Source organism: Rhinatrema bivittatum, chromosome 3 (genome assembly GCF_901001135.1).
Source record: "Rhinatrema bivittatum chromosome 3, aRhiBiv1.1, whole genome shotgun sequence".
Lineage (NCBI taxonomy): Eukaryota > Metazoa > Chordata > Amphibia > Gymnophiona > Rhinatrematidae > Rhinatrema > Rhinatrema bivittatum.
The window spans coordinates 69,379,367-69,400,894 of NC_042617.1; the positions used below are offsets into that span (position 1 = coordinate 69,379,367).

The 21,528-nt window shown below is 43.7% G+C and overlaps 1 long non-coding RNA gene across 1 annotated transcript in view; it reads right to left on the bottom strand.

Moving 5' to 3' along the window:
• The window catches only part of LOC115088500, a 53,334-nt gene extending 35,422 nt beyond the window's left edge, over positions 1–17,912 (bottom strand). Inside the window, exons 1-2 of the long non-coding RNA XR_003855795.1 lie at positions 17,530–17,912; positions 14,286–14,439 (exon numbers count right to left, since the gene is read on the bottom strand). This is a non-coding gene — a long non-coding RNA (uncharacterized LOC115088500). The remainder of the gene's footprint in view (positions 1–14,285; positions 14,440–17,529) is intronic.
• Between the last annotated feature and the right edge of the window lie 3,616 nt (positions 17,913–21,528).

Here is a 21,528-nt window from a genome sequence, read left to right on the forward strand (position 1 = left end):
CTTTAGACAGACATTTGATGATCTTGGGTGACATGCCGAGGCAAGCACCAGTTTATTACATCTTCGTCAAGGACAACAAAGTCTATTTGGTTACACTATTGAGTTTCGAACTTTGGCTACAGAGCTCACCTGGCAGGAAGACTGCATCCGAGCTAGCTACCTGGACGGATTCTCTCCACAGCTAAAAGATGAGTTGGCTGCATGGGAGCTCCCTTCCTCTTTGGAGGACCTTATAGACTTGGCAGGCCGAATTGACCACCGTCTTCAAGAGCATCACTGGGAAAGTCAGTCACCCAAGAGACCTTCGCGGGTTCACTCACACTCACCACCGATTACCAATCCTGCAGTGAAGTTTGAGTGTTAAAGCGAAAGAACCTATGCAGTTGGATCGCGGGTGACTGACACCAAAAGAGCGCCTCCGGCGGAGACAAACAGGTCTATGTCTGTATTGTGAGCACCTGGCCACCATCTACAGACCTGCCCTATCTGTCCGGGAAACTCCTTGGCCTGAGTTCAAACTTTTCTGGTCGCTCAATTATTAGTACCAGTCACTTTAATTTGGGACTCCCGGGCCTTCCCGGTTCTTGCTTTGATAGATTCCAGAGCAGGAGGTAATTTTATCCTTAAGGATCTTGTACAGCTTTTGGGTATAAAAACCCATTTACTAGATACGTCTTTGTGCATCGTTTCTATCTATGGAGAGCCGCTACCACGGAACCTGTCCAGTTACGCACTGGGGCCTTAGATCTTGAGGAACTTGAATTACTAGTATTGGATAATTCCATCCACCCTATAGTACTTGGACTCCCCTGGCTACAGAAGCATTCTCCTCAATTCAACTGGGCTTCACTGCAACTAATAGAGTGGGGTCCCGCTTGCCACCAGTCCTGCCTCCAAAAGGTGATACCATTTGCAGTGGTTCCCCTGGATACTACGTCCTCTGGCATACCCGCTCCATACACTGCTTTTGAGGACGTGTTCTCTAAGCAGAAAGCTGATCTCCTTCTGCCTCTTCGAAAGTTTGACTGTCCAATTGATCTCCTTCCTGGAACTACGCCTTCTCGTGGACACACCTATCCTTTGTCTTGACCCAAGACAAAGTCAATGACTGAGTATATTCAGGAGAATCTTGCCAAAGGATTTATTCGTCCATCAACATCTCCTGCTGGGGCGGGATTCTTTTTCATGACCAAGAAAGATGGGTCACTTAGGCCATGTATTGAGTACCTCAGCCTAAATCCATCACTCGTAAAGTTAAATATCCATTACCGCTGATTTCTGAATTGTTCGACCGTCTCCAAGGTGCCTCCATCTTCACAAAGCTGGATTTACGCGGGGCATATAACCTGGTGAGGATTCGTCCCGATGATATATGGAAAACTGCTTTTAACACCAGGGACGTTCACTACGAATAGTTGGTGATGCCCTTTGGCCTCTGTAATGTGCCCGCAGTATTCCAATGAATGATGAATGAGATTTTTAGAGACCTGTTGTACACTAAAGTCGTGGCTTATCTGGACGATATCCTCATTTTTTCCAGAGATCTTGACACTCATTGCGCCGACGTACGAACTGTCCCCCAGCGTCTTTTTGAAAACCATCTGTTTGCGAAATTGGACAAATGTCTCTTTGAAAAGTCCAGCCTGCCTTTCCTGGATTACATAATCTCCCAACAAGGCTTCCCCGTGGACCCCGCTAAATTAAAGGGAATCAGGGATTGGCCACAGCCAGTGGGACTCAAAGCGCTACATCACTTCTTAGGATTTCTCAACTATTACCGTCACTTTATCCCTCACTATTCAACACTGGCCACTCCATTGACAGCCTTCACCCATAAAGGCCAAAATACATGAGATTGGCCACCTGAAGCCATCGCCGCCTTCCATTGTCTGAAAGAAGCCTTTCAGAAGGGGTCCTGTTTACTTGCTTAACTTGCGCGTGCCGGCGGGCTGCCGGTACGCCATCCCCTGGCCCGGGGGCTGGTTCGGAGGCCTTGATCACGCTCCCAGAACACCCCCGGGCCAGCACTACGCCCACGTCCCCGCCCCCGGAACGCCCCCGAATGCTGCGCTGCCCCCGACACGCCCCCCAAGCAAAGCCCCCGGAACGTACGCACATCCCGGGGCTCTGTGCATGCCTATGCAACATAGGTGCGCCGGCGCGCAAGTCCCCTGTGCGCATAAATCCAGCTGGATTTACACACGCAGGGCTTTTAAAATCTGCCCCTATATCTTTATTATGCAGCTTGTATGGTTCACCAGAGGTGGTAGTATAGAGTGGATTAGATAGCAACAGTCTATGATCCTCAGCGGAGGAGACCCTTCCCACAATGGTGGTGTAAGGCCCCAATGCAGATATCCAGTGAGGTGCTGTAGGAGAGACAGACTGGCAGATGTTATACACACTCCCTTGTAGCTGAGTAGAGTTCCCAATAGCAGTAGAGAGAGAGAGGATAGGTAACAACAGTCTGTGATCCTCAGCAGAGGAGTCCCGTTCCACAATGGTGGTGTAGGGCCCGATGCATATAGACAACAAGGAGCTGTAGATGAACAGACTCGAAGTAGTACTCACTCTCTGTAGCTGAAAGTGTTCCCGCAGGTAGAAGAATTAGTAGCAGACACCAGGATAGACACACAGACCCTTGAGGAGCAAGTATCTGGATTCAGGATAGGCACCTGGAAATAAGCAAAGGGCCCCCGAGGAGCAGGTACCCAAGTTAGTAGAACCCCAGAGGGTGAAGATAGCTTCCAGCAGCAGCAGAAGCGGCTGAGCAGCTTCAGACCGGAACAAATCCAATCTGTTGCTAACTCGGCGAGAGTCAGGAAATGGGCAACCCTTTGTAGTCGGAAGCAATGGCGTCACTCGAAGGGGACGCCCCCGAGGATCGCGCCAACACTGCTACAAGACGTGAGGCGTGCGCGCGCATGCCCTAGGAGGCCTCAGGTCAACATGGCGGGACGCTGCGTCAAAGCCGCTCTGGGGACGCTGGAGGGTGCGGCAAGGAGACGCTATGGACGCCATTCTCCCGAGGCTGGTGGAGAAGGCTGAAATAGAGGTGAGGCATGTCGGGCGAAGCTGTCTGAGACCGAAGGACACAACAGCATGTCTACTAAAATCCCCCCACTTACGTGGCAGAAATGGCATTTGCACACATAGGCACGCAACCACTTAAAATTGTACACATATGTGCACATGGTCCGCCTATTTTATACCATGCATGCATATAAACGCATATGTTATAAAATGGCTGCATCCCTGGGCATGAGCTGACGAACCCGCGCACATGTGCGCCTATGCTCCTGTTTAAAAGTTATCGTAATTAAATTTAATGGGAAATGAATGAAACAAATGAAATGAATAAACAGAGGTCTTTTTTGTGTTTGAAACTAATGAAATGAGTGGAGGTGATTTATGAAACAAATGAACAAAGTAAAACAAAAGTTTTGCCTCTGCACATCCCTATATTTATCTATTGTTAGAGATACAGGACAGGTGTAACCCAGGTTTCTGTTTGGGCATGAGAAGGATCAATGGCATTCTTCTCTATAGGGGAGAAGTTTGTTCTTCAAGGTCTTACTAGCAGGAACTGGAAACAAGTTACTTTTGACTCCCCTTGAATAAGACACTAATACAGTTTGACTGTTTCCAAAACTAGCCTCTTTACTTCAACCATGATTTAGAATATAAGAGGTTTATAAAAATGTTTACAATCTATCGATTGGATAACTTCTTACCTGCTTTTTCATCATTACAGTTGCTCAACAGTGTTGTTAAATCAAGACGATAACTATGGTCTGGCATCCATAGATCACATTCCCAGCACAGCATTACTACTGGAAGCTCCTGTATGTCTCCTCTCAGTGAGTAGTATGCTGGTATCCTAGAGATTCTACCAGCTGAATGTCTCTGTCTGTTGTTTCCATTCAATTAGAACATATGAACATAAGATTTGCCATATTGGGTCTGACAAATGGTCCATCAAGCCAAGTAACCTGTTTCCAACAGTGGCCAATTCAGGTCACTAGTACCTGGCAGGAGCACAAAAAGTCAATAGATTCCATGCTACTTATCCCAGCGATAAGCAGTGGGTTTCTCCAAATCCATCTTAGTAATGGCTTATGGATTTTTCTTCCAGGAATTTGTCCAAACTTTTTTTAAACCCAGCTAAACTAATAGTTTTCACCACATCCTTTGGCAACAAATTCCAGAGTTTGCTTATACAATAAGTATAAAAATATTTTCTTCTATTTGTTTTAAATATATCACCTAGTAACTTCATTAAATGTCCCCTTATTTTTATACTTTTTGTAAGAGTAGAGTACTGATTGGCATTTACCTGTTCCACTCCCACTTATTATTTTATAGACCTCTATCATATCTCCCCTTGGCCATCTCTTTTCTAAGCTGAAGAGCCCTGACCTCTTTAACCTTTCTTCACAGGGGAATTGTTCCATCCAATTTATCATTTTGGTTGCCCTTTTCTGTACTTTTTATAATTCTGCTATATCCTTTTTGAGATGTGGTGACCATAACTGCACACAATACTAGAGATGTGAATCGTGTCCTCGATCGTCTTAACGATCGATTTCGGCTGGGAGGGGGAGGGAATCGTATTGTTGCCGTTTGGGTGTGTAAAGTATCGTGAAAATCGTTAAAATCGTGAGCTGGCACACTAAAACCCCCTAAAACCCACCCCCGACCCTTTAAATTAAATCCCCCACCCTCCCGAACCCCCCCCCCCAAATGCCTTAAATTGCCTGGGGGTCCAGCGGCACACTAAAACACAGCAACTAAAACCCCCTAAAACCCACCCCGACCCTTTAAATTAAATCCCCCCCCAAATGCCTTAAATTACCTGGGGGTCCGTAGCGGCGGTCCATAGCTTAAATTACCTCCGTAGCGGCGGTCCGTAGCTAAATCGGGGGAAGGGGGAGAGCAGGAAAACCGGCACACTAAATCGTGTAGTCTTCAGCCGGCGCCATTTTGCAAAATGGCCGCCGCAAAATGGCGGCGGCCATAGACCAAAACGATTCGACGCAGGAGGTCGTACCGGACCCCCGCTGGACTTTTGGCAAGTCTTGGGGGGGGGTCAGGAGGCCCCCCAAGCTGGCCAAAAGTTCCTGGGGGTCCAGCGGGGGTCAAGGAGCGATTTCCTGCCGCGAATCGTTTTCCGTACGAAAAATGGCGCCGGCAGGAGATCGACTGCAGGAGGTCGTTCAGCGAGGGTTCCTGAAAATGGCGCCGGCCATACGCGTATGGCCGGCGCCATTTTCCGTACGGAAAATGGCGCCGGCAGGAGATCGACTGCAGGAGGTCGTTCAGTGAGGGTTCCTGACCCCCGCTGAACGACCTCCTGCAGTCGATCTCCTGCCGGTGCCATTTTCCGTACGGAAAATGATTCGCGGCAGGAAATCGCTCCTAGACCCCCGCTGGACCCCCAGGAACTTTTGGCCAGCTTGGGGGGGGCCTCCTGACCCCCACAAGACTTGCCAAAAGTCCAGCGGGGGTCCGGAACGACCTCCTGCGTCGAATCATTTTGGTCTATGGCCGCCGCCATTTTGCGGTGGCCATTTTGCAAAATGGCGCCGGCTGAAGACTACACGATTTAGTGTGCCGGTTTTCCTGCTCTCCCCTTCCCCCGATTTAGCTACGGACCGCCGCTACGGAGGTAATTTAAGCTATGGACCGCCGCTACGGACCCCCAGGTAATTTAAGGCATTTGGGGGGGGGTTCGGGGGGGGGGGGGGGATTTAATTTAAAGGGTCGGGGTGGGTTTTAGGGGGTTTTAGTGTGCCGTGTTTTAGTGTGCCGCTGGACCCCCAGGTAAGTTAAGGCATTTGGGGGGGGGGGGTTCGGGAGGGTGGGGGATTTAATTTAAAGGGTCGGGGGTGGGTTTTAGGGTGTTTTAGTGTGCCGGTTTTCCTGCCCTCCCCCTTCCCCCGATTTACGATTTTTTGACGATAAATCGGGGGAATTGGTATTGTATCGTGGCCCTAACGATTTTTGACGATTTAAAATATATCGGACGATATTTTAAATCGTCAAAAAACGATTCACATCCCTACACAATACTCAAGATGTGGTTGCATCATGGAGCGATACAGAGGTATTATGATATTCTCTGTTATATTATCTGTTCCTTTCCTAATAATTCCTAGTATTCTATTTGTTTTCTTGGCTGCTGCTGCACACTGAGCAGAGGATTTCAACATATTATCCATGATGATGCCTAGATCCTTCTCCTAGGAGGTGACTCCCAATGTGGAATCTTGCCTTGTGTAGCTATAAATTGGGGTTCTCTTCCCTACATGCATCACTTTGCATGTGTCCACATTAAATGTCATCTGTTATTTGAATACCTAGTATCCCAGTCTCACAAGGTCCTCTTGCGATTTCTCACAATCCTCATTAATTTAACAGCTTTGAATAATTTTGTATCATCAACAAATTTGATCACCTCTAGGCCATTTATAAATATGTTAAAAAGCAGTGGTCCCAGTACAGATCCTTTGGGCACTCCACTATTCATCTTTATCCATTGAAAAAATTGACCATTTAGCTCTATTCAAGTCACAGAAATTGCTTTTAAATGTGGCCAAAACTGAATGGTTGCTTGTGGGGGGTGATGGGGGAGGGGGTTATATGATTCACTGGCTCTGAATATTAATATAGTTGTAGTTAAAAGTAGTAAAATTAAGGATTTAGGGAAGATCATAGGTAATTTGTTTAATTTGGACCTCCATAGTAACATAGTAACATATACTCCTGGGGGAATTCTGCGCAAAAAAATTGAAAATTCTGCGCACATAATTTTAAACTTCTGTGCACAAAACCTGGAAATTCCACAAAATTCTGCATACTTTATATTGGTCCAAATAACACAATCTTTAAGTAATTAGTTTAAAATGTAATACAGAAAAAAAGATATTACTTAAAGATGCAGAATTTTAAATATTTTGTAAGAATGTCCCTTCCACCTTTTCTTCTCCTGCTCCCCTGGCCAGTCTCCTTTCACTTTGCCTTTTCAGGCCCTCCAAATCTTCCACCTTCCACTATCTCTCCTGTTCCCCGCTAGGCTCAACCCCTTCCACTCTATCTCCACTCCCAGAGTTTGACCCTTCCCTCAGTACTGCCCCTCACATAGGTTCCCTCTGTCCCTCTCTCTCACTCGCTCAAACACACACACACACACCCACACAGGCTCATTTTTTCTCTCATGCATACACCCTCACACAGGCTACCTATCTCTCTCACACACATCCCTGCATATTGGCTCCCTCTCTCTCTCTCACATTCACACACACACACGCATCCCTTCACACAGGCTGCTTCTCTCACAAACAGCCTCACTCCCACACTCCCAATCGCTCACACATATACACATTCCTTCACAATCTCTTCACATAGAATCCCTCTCTATGGCACACACACACACACACACACACCCTCATGCTTTCTCGCTCTCTCTCTCTCTCACACACACACACACACACCCCCTCATTCATACTTTCTCGTGCTCTCTCTCACACACACACACACACACACACACACACACACCCCTACACAGAGGCTCGCAGTCTTATACACACACCTTTACACACGGTATTGTAGTCTCTCACACAAACAACCTCTACACACAGACTCACTTTCACCAGGGCCTACTCCATCTTTCCCACGAGTGGGATGGGCTCCGCTTGCGGCACGCTAGGACTTGCACCATCTTTGCCGCGGGTGAGATGGGCTCCACTCACAGCAAGCCGGGATCTGTACCATCTTTCCGCGAGTGGGATGCAGTTCACTCACGGCATGCCGGGGCCTTCTCCCTCTTTGCCGTGACACGGCAAGCAGTGGCCTTCTCCTTCCTCACTGCGACACGGCATGCGGGGGCCGGCTCTTTCTTCACTGTGAGCTGGATGGATCTGCTTGCGGCATGCCATGGCCTTCTCTTTCTTTGCCAAAAGTGGAATGGATCCACTTGTGGCACACTGGGTCTGCTCCATCTTCACCACCGCGGCACGCCAGAGCCTGTTCCAAATTCTGCGCAGAAAATGGAATTTCTGTGCAGGAGGGGAATTCTGTGCAAATTCTGCACTCTGCAGTAGGAAGAATTCCGCCAGGAGTAAACATAGAAATGATTAGGGATGTGAATCGTTTTAGGACGATTAAAATTATCGTCCGATAATTTTAATATCATCTTAAACCGTTATGGAACACAATACAATAGAGATTCTAACGATTTATCGTTATAAATCGTTAGAATCGTGAGCCGGCACACTAAAACCCCCTAAAACCCACCCCCGACCCTTTAAATTAAATCCCCCCACCCTCCCGAACCCCCCCCCCAAATGACTTAAATAACCTGCGGGTCCAGCAGCGGTCCGGAACGGCAGCGGTCCGGAATGGGCTCCTGCTACTGAATCTTGTTGTCTTCAGCCGGCGCCATTTTCCAAAATGGCGGCGGCCATAGACGAACACGATTGGACGGCAGGAGGTCCTTCCGGACCCCCGCTGGACTTTTGGCAAGTCTTGTGGGGGTCAGGAGGCCCCCCCCAAGCTGGCCAAAAGTTCCTGGAGGTCCAGCGGGGGTCAGGGAGCGATTTCCCGCCGCGAATCGTTTTCGTACGGAAAATGGCGCCGGCAGGAGATCGACTGCAGGAGGTCGTTCAGCGAGGGTTCCGGCGCCTCGCTGAACGACCTCCTGCAGTCGATCTCCTGCCGGCGCCATTTTCCGTACGAAAACGATTCGCGGCGGGAAATCGCTCCCTGACCCCCGCTGGACCTCCAGGAACTTTTGGCCAGCTTGGGGGGGGCCTCCTGACCCCCACAAGACTTGCCAAAAGTCCAGCGGGGGTCCGGAAGGACCTCCTGCCGTCCAATCGTGTTCGTCTATGGCCGCCGCCATTTTTCGGCGCCATTTTGGAAAATGGCGCCGGCTGAAGACAACAAGATTCAGTAGCAGGAGCCCGTTCCGGACCGCTGCCGTTCCGGACCGCCGCTGGACCCGCAGGTTATTTAAGTCATTTGGGGGGGGGTTCGGGAGGGTGGGGGATTTAATTTAAAGGGTCGGGGGTGGGTTGTAGGGGGTTTTAATGTGCCGGTTTTGCGATTTTACGTTTTTTCGATTTTTTACGATTTTTCACGATATTTTACCCCCCCAAACGGCAACAATACGATTCCCTCCCCCTCCCAGCCGAAATCGATCGTTAAGACGATCGAGGACACGATTCACATCTCTAGAAATGATGGCAGAAAAGAACCAAAGTAGTCCATCCAGTTTGCCTAGCAAGCTTCTTCTGGTAGTATCTGTCTCACTGTGCAGGTTACCCTATGTTTCTCTTAAGAGTAGCAACTGCTGCTCCATACAGTTATCCCCAAGCCTTATGATAACCCATAAAAATGTAGTGAAAGCAACATTTTTACTGGGTGATGAACCTTCTCGAACATTCAGACAGTGCTGCTTGATGTGCTTTGCTTATGGACTTGGCCATAGAAACAGTCCTGAATTTTTTTCCCTCATGACTGCGCATCAGATACCCGGATCATAAAAGCAGGGGTCCTCGTTGGTTGCTGTCTGAAGCCAATTCCCTTTTTCCCCTCGATGTTGAAGCACCATTTTTCTACAATAACACAGAGGTCTTTTTTTAGACTCAGACAGTTGACGAAGTTCAGTTTTAGACTTCTCGGTTTTTTAATTGGTGGATTAAGCCCTGATTTGTCCTCTATTTGCTATTGTAATGTATTGTTGGTGGGACTCCCTAAAAAACGCATTCAGTGCCTAGAGGTGGTGCAAAATGTGGTAGCCCAATTTATGATTGCCCTTGAAGTGCAAGCACTTCTCTGCTATTATATCATCTACACTGGCTGCCAGTTGAGAAGCAATTCCCAATTTTAGATAATGACCTTGATGTTCAAAGCCTTATGAGGTGTGGGAGCAAAATATTTACAGGAAAGGGTTAGGAGCTACACATGTTCCTATCCGTAGTCTACATTCTATGAATTAGGTTTTGCACCAGCTTCCATCAAGGCAGGAGGTACGCAAAATGATACAAAGGAGGAGGATGTTGTCAATAATATATCTGAAACTTTAGGAACTCAGCACCTCTGAACATGAGAATGGAGTCAAATTATTTAGTATATAGAAAAAAAGGCAAAAGCATGGCTATTTCCAATCCATTATTGCTTTGTGATGACTGATAGTTACCTGATAGGAATAATAGCTATGACAGCTCTTATTGTTATTTTATAAGGTTCATTTGGATTTTATTTATTTAGAACTTTGGTTTTATTTTGTGATTTTATTGCTGTATTTTAATGATGTACATAACTCTGACCAGAATGGAATGTGAATCAACAGTATAAAAGAATTATGAATAGAAGAGTTTTAACCATTTTTTCCAGTACTGATATCAGGCTCACCAGTAGACAGTTTCCCAGATCACCCTGGGAACCCTTTTAAAAACTGGCATTACATTGGCCACTCTCCAATCTTTAGGAACCATAGATGATTTCCATGATAGTTTACAGATTACTAATAGCAGTGTTATGTTCTGTGTGTCTTGAACTAGTAGTGGGCCCTTGGGTCGTGGGGCGTGAAGACTCCACCCACAGGGAGGAGCCCTGTGGGCACTCACCACAACAGGCATGGTCTCAGCAATGATGGACAACAGAGGAAATAACTTTATTATACAGCAATGTAGATCTGAAGAGCGGAGAAAAGAGTTAGTACTGTAGCTGGTCAGTCCAGTAGTAATCCGCAGCACGGAATGGTCCGGTGAATACCTTCTCTAGGCTTAGCTTGTGCTGGCAATCCCGGTAGTGGTCCACAGCGCGGGGTAGGCTGGAAGCCGCTGGTATAGTAACACAAGACAAGAGGGATCTGGTAGTGGCCCTCAGCAAGGTAACACAAGAATCCATGCCACGAAGGTAGTGTACTCACACCGGTACTGTAGAAGCAGATGGAGATCAAGCACCGAGGATGACTGGAACAGGAACAGCCGGAGTCATCTGAGGACAATGCAGGAACTCACTGAAATAGACAGAGAATTGCTCTCCGAGGAACGAATAGCCCTGAGTGCAGCAAGGCCCCCGAGGAGCGGGTACCTAGGTCACCCGAAGTCAGTGAGGCGAAGTCCCAGAGAGATGGAACTAGCAGGACGAGATTCCTTGCTAGCTCGTATTGTGAGAAGTCAGCTGAGCTTAAGTATGGTAAGCATATAACGTCATGCGGTGGGGACACCCCCGAGGTTCCCGCCATGACGCATTCAAGAAGGGAGCAGGCACGCGTGCGCGTGCCTTAGGTAACCACAGATGTAAGATGGTCGCCGGGAGCGCCCGCGCCATCCCTGGCACGCCATGAGGGTCGGCGTGTAGAAGCAGAGGACGCCATTCTCCCCAGAATCGGAGCTGCATCTAGAAAGGAGGTGAGCAGCAAAGGTTGCAACCGCCTGCAACCGATGAGCGCAACAAGTAGGTCTGCAATTTCTTTTTTCAGTTCTTTCAGCATTCTGGGATGTATACCATCTGGTCCAGGTGATTTGCTACTCTTTAGTTTGTCAATTTGCCCTAGTAAATCTTCCAGGTTCACAGAGATTTGTTTCAGTTCTTCTTTATCATCACCTTTAAATATCACTTCTGGCATGGGTATCTGCCTTTGATCTTTCTCAGTAAAAACCAAAGAAAAGAATTTATTTAATCTCTCCATTATGTCCTTGTCCTCCCTTAGTGCTCCTTTTACTCCTCAGTCAACTAATAGTCCAACTGACTCCCTTGCAGTCTTTTTGCTTCAAATGTACCTGAAAAAGGTTTTATTATGAGTTTTTGCTCCAGAGAAAGTTTATTTTCAAATTCTGTCTTTGCCTTCCTTATCAATGCTTTGCATCTCACTCTCACTTGTTATTCAAGTCATGTAAAAGTTATAAGTATTTTTCTTCTCTCAGAATTAGGGGGTTTAAATAATTCCTCATTCAGTCATATCTTACAGTACATCCACTTTAGGGATGTACTGTACCATCCCATTCCTCTGTTAGGGCATGGATTTTACATCTGTTAGTAAGATAATGAGGTTATAGGCCTTACATAGGCAATTATAAAGCAACAAGAAAGAAAATATTTTGCCTCAAATGATATTTGAATATTAAATTGTTGAGGCAAAGTAAACCAAAACCAAAACTTTTGGAAGTTTTGATTATTATTTTTTTTTTTACTATAGAGATACCCATAAGTTTGAAGGGAAGCTTTCTATATTTTATTATGCTTTTCTTAAAGTGGGGGGCGGGAATCCAGACAGAAGCAAAACAGTGTCTTGGTGGGAACAGCAAATTACCGTGTCATACCACGTCCTCTGTGCATTTCAGTATACAGCCTACATTGCCCTTGTCAAAGTAAGAGCCACCATAAACCGAAAGAAAATTTTAAGAGACAGAAGACATTTGGAAGGATTCAGTAAATGCTAGAGTCTTATTCTTGCAGACAGTAATATGAATGGGCAAGGACTTTGTTCTCAGTGTAACAGGAATTTTCAAAAGAGACCTGAGGAAAATTAGGCATAGAAGGAGAGAAGACTTTTAGAGGACCCCTTAAAAGCAGGTACCCAAACATCATCTGACAGTTCAAGTAGGCAGACATCAAATCAAGTTTAGAGCAGAATCACTTCAATAGAACTGTAGACTAGATATTTTCTGGCTCTTGTCCTGTCATTTGCCCCTTCTTTTGTTGTTAATTGACACTTTTCACCATCTCTTCCCTCTAGTCAAGAGAGCAGACAGGTCATTCTCAGAGCAGATGGTCCCCTTTACCACGGAGACTGATTATATTGCATCTGTGGTGTGCCCAATGTGCAATTACATGTTCTAAAAGGAAATCTTTTCAAAATTTACTCTAAAGGGTACAGTATTATATTATTTTAAAAAGAAAAGGTGACAACAGGATTATAACGCTGATAATGAGGTTTTCTACTAAAGTACTTTTTTTTTTTTCTATTAGTGGTATAGATTACATGCACCAGACCGTGATCATATGTAAGAGCTTTAAACAGGTTTAAGCTCGGGTAATCTGATGGGTGACATGTTTTTGCCTGCTAATATTCCTGCTAGTGCAGTGGTATAATCATTCATCAAGCTTTCCACTTAGGATTTTGCCTTAGCATGACCACCGGATTTGGATAGGGTACAGATTGTGTCATGGAAGTTCAAGGTTAGAGAGGTTTGTGAAAAAAAGAATAGTCTCAGCAGTAAAACATTACAGATCACCAAACAAGTACTACCATAAAACTAAAAGTGCATCTTTTTTTTTTTGGTGACCAAAATGGAATGTGTTTGGGTTTTTTTTTATTCTGAGACCAGAGAGAAAGGAAGAAAGAAGGAAAGTATCTTGTGGCCAGTTGCAACGCTGTGCAGTCTTAATGATCACACATCTACTAAACTTACCCATACAAAATTACACCTGCTAATTTGTGTTGAGAGTTTTATGGGGAAATTTGATCACATGTAGCTCCTCTTCTGGTATTATCTGAGAAGGCAAGGTTAAGTCCCTGTACAGGCCAACATTCCTGGGTGGGTGTTCAACTTAAATTTTACTGCATATCTTCCAATGCAATTATTTGACACCATACAAATTTAATTCTGATTACATCCATGTTCAAAAGGTTTCTCCAAAACACTCTTACCATTGAATCCTGAAATATACTTTCCCACTAAAGCATAGAATGGCAAGCATCCCAGGTGGACTTGGGTCTCCTAGATGTAGTGGAAGCCCAGGTGTACTTCAGATCCTTAAACTTTCAAATCTCTTCTCTTCACCTGGGGAAGAGAGACCGCGGAGGTCTACAAATAACAGTTCTTACTCTCATTTCTCCTCCACAGATTTGAGATTTTACAGAATGAAGCTCCATGCAGTATGGAAAAAATAACTCTTCTCTTTTCCCCACTCTTGGGTACACAGGGCAGCAGCACACTACCTCCCAAAGCAAAAGGAAATGGCTCCCCACAAACACTCAATTACTAGAACAGAATCACCCTGTCCCATCCACTGCTTCTCTCATCCTAATCATTCCCAGAGACAGGGGGATTTTCCCTCCTTTAGCAAGGACCAGCGGATCCAGGGAAAAATAAACACCAAAAAGTCAAAGTCAAAAAATCCTCAGCGCTTTACAAAATTGAGGCAACATCTCTAGCCAGGTTATGGATCAGAAAAGTAATTGTCTCCTTCCTGACCCTGGGGACAGTAGGTCATGAGGCCTAGCCAACCAGAAAATGGGACCAAAGGAGAAAATCACAGCTTGCACTTACAATTTTAATTCGAAACGCCATGTTCATCTCCCACTCTGTTGGCATTTGAGCATCTAGTCAACCTCACAGGGATGTTGTAGAGCACAGTAAACTCCTCTCCTTTCCTAAACAGGGCCATCTAGTAGAGATTCCAAGGGGGTCTTCACACACAAACCTTTGAAAATAGAAAATTATGTATATACTGTAAGTCCAATCCCTTCCCCAAGAAACAAGAAGGTAGGCGATCTATAAAAGCTGTGAGGAAAAACAAAAGGAGATCGATGCCAAATGTCTTTTGCAAGTATTTATTCTGGTGGAGACGTGTTAAAAATTGCCCAACTCAGGCCGAGTTTCGCCACTCCTAAAGTGGCTGCCTCAGGGGCTAAAATCAAATCACAAAACATGAAAATTAATAAAACAAATCTAAAAATAATTAGAATAATAAACAACTTCAATCATTTAAACTGAACATACATATACAGACATGTTAAAAGATAAATATTAAAATAGTGACATAAAACAGGAACCAAAAAAGAACAATCATGCAACATCAACCTTCATTTATTTGAATTAAGGTTAAAATTTACCTATCTCTGTAAAAAGCCCACCATATTACAAAACAATAAAAACTATGAGATTTAATGAATCATAAAAGAAATTACTTAAAAAATATTTTAAAAATTCAAAACTGTATTAATATTCTGATTCATCAATCTCTAATGTCCCATATGAATTTAAATATCTCGGTCCAAATGTGTGTTTGAGGTAACAACTATTAATATTTAAATACATATGGGACATCAGAGATTGATGAATCAGAATATTAATACAGTTTTGAATTTTTAAAATATTTTTAAATTAATTTTTTATGATTCATTAAATCTCATAGTTTTTATTGTTTTTTAATATGGTGGGCTTTTTACAGAGATAGGTAAATTTTAACCTTAATTCAAATAAATGAAGGTTGATGTTGCATGATTGCTCTTTTTTGGTTCCTGTTTTATGTCACTATTTTAATATTTATCTTTTAACATGTCTGTATATGTTTGTTCAGTTTAAATGATTGAAGTTGTTTATTATTCTAATTATTTTTAGATTTGTTTTATTAATTTTCATGTTTTGTGATTTGATTTTAGCCCCTGAGGCAGCCACTTTAGGAGTGGCCAATCCCTTCCCCAGCCTTGCATCTGGGAATGGATCTACGCAATTGCGGATAAACTTACATGCGTACAGGACACATACACCTAAGTTTACTTGCAGATCAGGTGGGAAATTTTATTATAAGCCATTTCTATAGATGAAGCACTGATTTAAGTGCAGAAATAACTTTGAAAATAACCCTCTCTAGGGTCAACACAGAAAGGAAATATATCCCCTTTTATCCAAATAAAAAGAAAGAAAAATATAGATCAGTGTTCCTTCTAGGTCTCACCTGAAGGAACTATTATCTTTTAGGTAAATAATAAAGCTTTATATGTATATTTGTGATGTGATTCATTTGAAATGAATGAAGAAAATGGGACAAATGAGACTGTTTTTGGTTCATTTCAAATAAACAAAAGATGAATAAAAACACATTTTCATGCTTTTTTATTTTCACAAAATAGTGCGCACTATTTGAAAATAGTATACACTATTTGCCAAAAATGAAAAAAAATACAAAGATTAATTTAAAAATTAAAAATTAAAAGCCCAGAAAATGAAAAAAAATTCCTGAATAATGAATTCTAAAAACAGAAATGAAAAAATTAAGTGTGTACATCCCTAATGTGTATACTGAATAGCAGATCACTTATTAATAGAAACATTGGTGCTCTTGATTATCTGTAGTATCCACAGAATACAGTATATTCAATGCCATGATATTGTAATTAAGGGACTGGCAAGATTCTATAAGGAAGGAATAAGGGGAGTATATTGGTGGCTCTTTGAGCAGGAAAAAAGTGAAGATGAAACTCCACAAACAGCAAAATTAAGAGGTAGCAATCAGAAAAGACAAACATATGATAGTAAGAAAATTGCCTCAGGAATTAAAAACAAAAGCTTCCAATCTAAAAGCTGGAGACAGTGATCAGAATACACATAAGCAGAGAAACAGCCAGATAGTGATGTGTCTGATGCATAAAGGAAACAAATGGAATCAAAGATAAAATGCCAATTTCTACTATGGGAACATTTCCTACTTTGATGCAAAAGCTAATATAGCAAATGTAAGGCTATTTGCTTTGTGCAAAATCTAAGCTACACCAGTCATGTATTTTGTCTAGATAAAAATCACTCTGGTCCTATATACTGTATATAAGAACCATGTTCCTCATTAGCACAGTGCTTCATATGTCTAGTAGCACTTTAAAATGATAAATGTGGTAAGTAGTAGTAGTAGTAGTAGTAGTAGTCGTCGTCGTCGCACAGATGATCCTGCTATTCAGTGAGAGTTCACAAGGAATTTTATGGGGTTGATAAACCTAAATTCAGGACTTGGAACTTTTCCAGCTGCAATGTATTCACTGATGTCCCAAACCCGCTTTGCACTCCATTCAGAATAGAGTAATAAATTGTGGGGGGCAGTTTTGAAACTAAGGGAGTCATTTTGTAAAACTTATCGCGTGCAATGAGCCGCTATTGCACGCGAAAAGTCCCTTTTTGCATGCAACAGCTTGCTAGGGGCAGAGCCGGGGCGGAGTCGAGGCGGACTCCGCGATTTCTTCGCTGGCGGCGATAAGGTAAGCCACGTTATCGTCGCCAGTAGCGCGCCCAATAGCACCACCTTTCCACGGTGGCGCTATTGGGTGCAAAAGCCGGCAGCAATAACTCCGCGGTGGTGCGATGGCTGCCGGCTTTCGCAGGCCCGCCACCCCTTAGCCCTCTGCCCCCGTTTTCGCTGGATTCACCATTCTGCGATAGAATGGTGAATCCAGGCCTAAATGCACGCTTGCAGAACTGTGAGTAAATTGTACTTATGGGCCTGCAAACAAATTTTCAAAGGGAAACTCCCCAGGGAGTTTTCTTTGAAAATACAGGCCAGTAGGAAAATGGACTTGCACACCTGTGCTTTAAAGCAAACTATGACACCAAAGTAAATGCAGGGATTTAAAATGAATTCCCCGTATTTTCTTTCCCTTGCCAGACCTAACCCTGCACTTATTTCACCACGTAAAAAGTTTTGAATATTGCCCCCCTTAATTAGTATATAATCAAAAACATATTTTTAACAGTGGGAAGTAAAGTAACATCATGAAATAAAGAGAAAGAACTGCAAACATACCCTGATCAGATGCTTTCTGCTTAGTTTACGCCTGTCCGGCTCTGAGTGGTGTAACTTGTAATTAGTCCCGACCAGCAGTTGTGTGGTTCCAAAGTATTGTGGATTAAAGAGAAACTCTAGAATTCTCAGAACCTGACAAGTTGCAACCTGAAAAGCTACACTTAGCCCATTAAAGATTTTTTTTCACACTGACATTTTACTGCAGCTGGGGAAATATGCTGCCTAGCCATTTATCATTTTTCAGAGCATGGATGATGGGAAAAAAGAGGTTGCTAGGAAGAACAAAATAAAAAATGGATTGCCTGCTTAGAGGTGAGCCAAACAATGCTGGAAAACGTACTTCGTTGAATGTCAGAAAATGTCACTTGAGAAGCCATTTTAAGCTGCCATAACAGCCTCAGAAACCAACAAAGAGTAGCAAAAGTAGGCAAAATGAGCTGGGCGGCCCCACTTCTACATGAATAAGCAATCAGCACTCTCAGAAGTTACACCAGAAAGTTGTTAAACTTGATAGATGAAGCTTTTTTTTTTTTTTTCCTCAAGCTACACCGACGTGCACTTTGCTACAAAAGACGCTGGACAGTTTGGAGCTGAAAAGAGATGCCATTCTCAAACACGGTCAGCTTTAACCCTTTACTGTTCATATCCTTGCAGTTCACTATTAGAACAATGAACATGTGCTTACCGTGCTTTAGCTTAGTGATATCTCAAGGGTGCACTTTTTGGACCGGGTGACATCTTGTAATGTTTTGCTTTTGTTTACTTTTTTCTCAGGCTTCTCTTGCTGTTAGTAGTAACTTCTCGGGATATGGAGCTCATGGGCAGGGGCCTGGATAGTGATTTTTTTTTTTCCAATATGTGTTAGCGTCTTCTAGAAATCAGAATCGGGAAAAATCTGAATTTTCTCTTTTCTTTTCTGGAAGGAGCCATCTGCAAACTGCCCCTTTCTTATCTACCCAAAGGCTTGGGAAGAAAATGTGATTGCACACTAGTTCTCATTTAACTTTCTTTCAAATGATTTGGAAATGTTTTCCTTTTTGGTTTAAAACACACTTAAGTAAGTGCATTAAAACCCAATTGGGAAGACATTTTAAACTCTTTTGAGAGCAACTCAAATGAGAACTGTTCTGGATATTTTCTGCATACCTAATCTGGGTCTCTATTTGGTAAATTTGGGAGGTGCATAAAGATTAGGGGTGTGCATCGATAAAACCTTTGGTTCATTTGTTTTTCCTGCATTTTTTTTTGTTTCATTAGGTTTTCATTTTGCTTTTTAAATTGTTTGCTTAGTGTGTACTATTTTGAGTTAGTGCAAACTAAATAAAAAATTGCACACTCTAACTCAAAATAGTATTCACTATGAGGGGAATTTTAAGACCCGCACTCATGCGCACATGTGTACGCATTTACCGGCTCGCGTACATGGACGCCGCAATTTTATAATATATGCGCATATATGCCTGTGTACATGCACCTGTTATAAAATTGGCTATACACGCGCACGTCTCGATCGTATAAGTGGGGAGTGGGGATTTTAGTAGATACGCACGCCAGCGCAATTACCTGTTTCCCCAGTTCATTCCCAGTTCTCCCCAATAAAGGAGAGGACTTCCTAAACCCCCTAGCTAACTTGCCTTCCTTTTACTCTATCAACCCTGACCCTTAAAACCCCACTGACTAACATAGTTTGTGTTATTTTATTGCTTACACACTGTCCATAGCAGAAATGAAGTTGCGTGGTAGGGGACCCCGGTGCACGCTTGTGCACATAAATACTTATGCGCACATTTCATGTAACAGACTCAGCCCGCCCATGTCCAGCCCAGACCCCACCCCTTTTTTGACCTTTTTGATTTGTGTGTGTACCAGGAGATACACGCATACTTGCGCAGTTTTTAAAGTCCGCACGGTGCATGCTGAGATGAGTCGTGCGTATTATCTCGCAGCATTGGCACACAGAGGGCTTTTAAAATCCACCAGTTGGTGAGTTGTACTAGCGCACATTAACTCAAATAGTGTGTAATAATCATGAAAGCGTGAAATTTTGTGAATTTTTTTTAATTGTTTTGGTTTACAAATGATATGAAATGAAATAGACAAAGTCATTTGACATTGCTATTTCACTAAAAACAAAAGCAAATCCCTGGTAAAAATGTATGTACTGGAAAAACATCTCTGCAGGACAGAGTCGGATAACGCTGAAGATCTTTTTTGCAGAACCAGAAAACATGTCACAGGACAAATAAATCCGAGCATTTGTCTGTTTATCCAGCTCAGGGCAGAATTGAAGCCCATGTGTTTATCTGGATTTGTTTTAAGACAGTAGACCTTTCATATTTGTTACTCAGCTTACTGAATGAACCATGTCTCACCTCAAACACTCCTGCCCCACTTCCTCCCTCTCCCCTCCCCTCTAGATCTTTCTCGTTAGTAGGCAAACAGAAATTAGAAGTATGAAGCTCAAATCATCCATTTAGAGGCTGAAAAAGAGCTATTCATAGCTATTCAGGAGGGGCCATTGAATATCTTAAATTGTATTCTGAGATCAAAAATGCAGGAGGCCAAATAAAAGCAAATTTTCCATTAATAAGTTTATATTGAGGCATTTGGGGTTGACCAGGCTCTGAGAAGCATGAGGCTTATTATACCCTTTTGGACATACAGGGGCAGATTTTAAAAACCCTATGTGCGCCGAGCCTATTTTGAATAGGCCCGGCAAAGCGCGCAAGCCCTGGGACGTGCATATGTCCCGGGGCATGGGTGGTCCAGGGTGGGGCAGGGGTGTGGCCAGAGGCCTCCGTAGGGCCTCTAGGCCGGGGGATCGCACGCCGGCTGAGTGCTGGCGCGCGCAACCTACACCTGCCCGGAGGCAGGTGCAACTTGCATAACAAAGGTATAGGGGGGTTTTAGGTAGGGTTGGGGGGGCGGGTTAGGTAGGAAAAGGAAGGGGAAGGTGGGGGGGGGGGGCGGAAGGAAAGTTCCCTCCGAGGCCGCTCCGGGGTTGGAGCGCGCAAGGGAACCCCTTGCGTGCTCCAAAATCTTTCAAGCCTAGGCTTGAAAGATTCTGCTATGGATATCTTGTCCATTTCCTCCAATGGAAATAAATGAGTAGAGGTGCTCTTAGTGTCATGGAGGTATAGCTCAGAAGCATATTTGTTATATCTATGCTAAGTGGAAAAGAAAGCATAATTCTCTTCCTTCTTATTTTATAAAGTATGCCGATGATTGTAATAAATAAATCCTCATCAGTTTATCGAGCTCTGAATTACCATACTTGAGGTGGAGCAACTCATTATATGTTTGCAGGCATATGGTGCTGCTGCTCTTTGCTGAACTGAGAACTTATGTACTTAGCATTGTGCTCATAGCTATAAAAGGAAAATCCCTTTATTATATCAGGCCAGTGCTGCCAGATCCTTCTGATCCAATATTGGGATATATACTTTGGAGAATATGGTACCTTCAAATTAAAAGTGGTGACAAAATTACCCCAAATTGGCACCTTCTTAGATCTCTTTTCTAAAATAGTTCCAAGGGAAGGTGAAAGAGTGAAAGGAAACAAGGCAGTATGGTCTAGCTCCACTGATTTTCCATTGCAGGAAACAAAAGTAAAGTTTTCATTTTTTTTTCTCCCATAGAATTTAATGGGAGTTGGAAGGCCCACAGAGTTACTTTTACTCTGGGCAAGAGTAAGTGGAGGCATTTGGTTGTTGAATAAATGTTGTATAAACGTTGGGATGGCTACCCCTGGTGAGCCAGTTCAGGGGCTTAAGGGATTAGTGGAGTGTCTGTGGTGGCTTTGCCTTCTGTGTGCCCCCCAATTTTTTTCTTGCAGTGCCAAATAAATATTCATTTAATCTGAATACTCCCTAAATAAACCCTTTCATTGCAGTTTGTATTAGCAGTAATATAATAGATGATGGTAGGAAAAAAAACAAACCGGACCCATCCAGTCCACCCAGGTATTCTTTCCCTCACTGCTAAGGATCTATCTCAGCT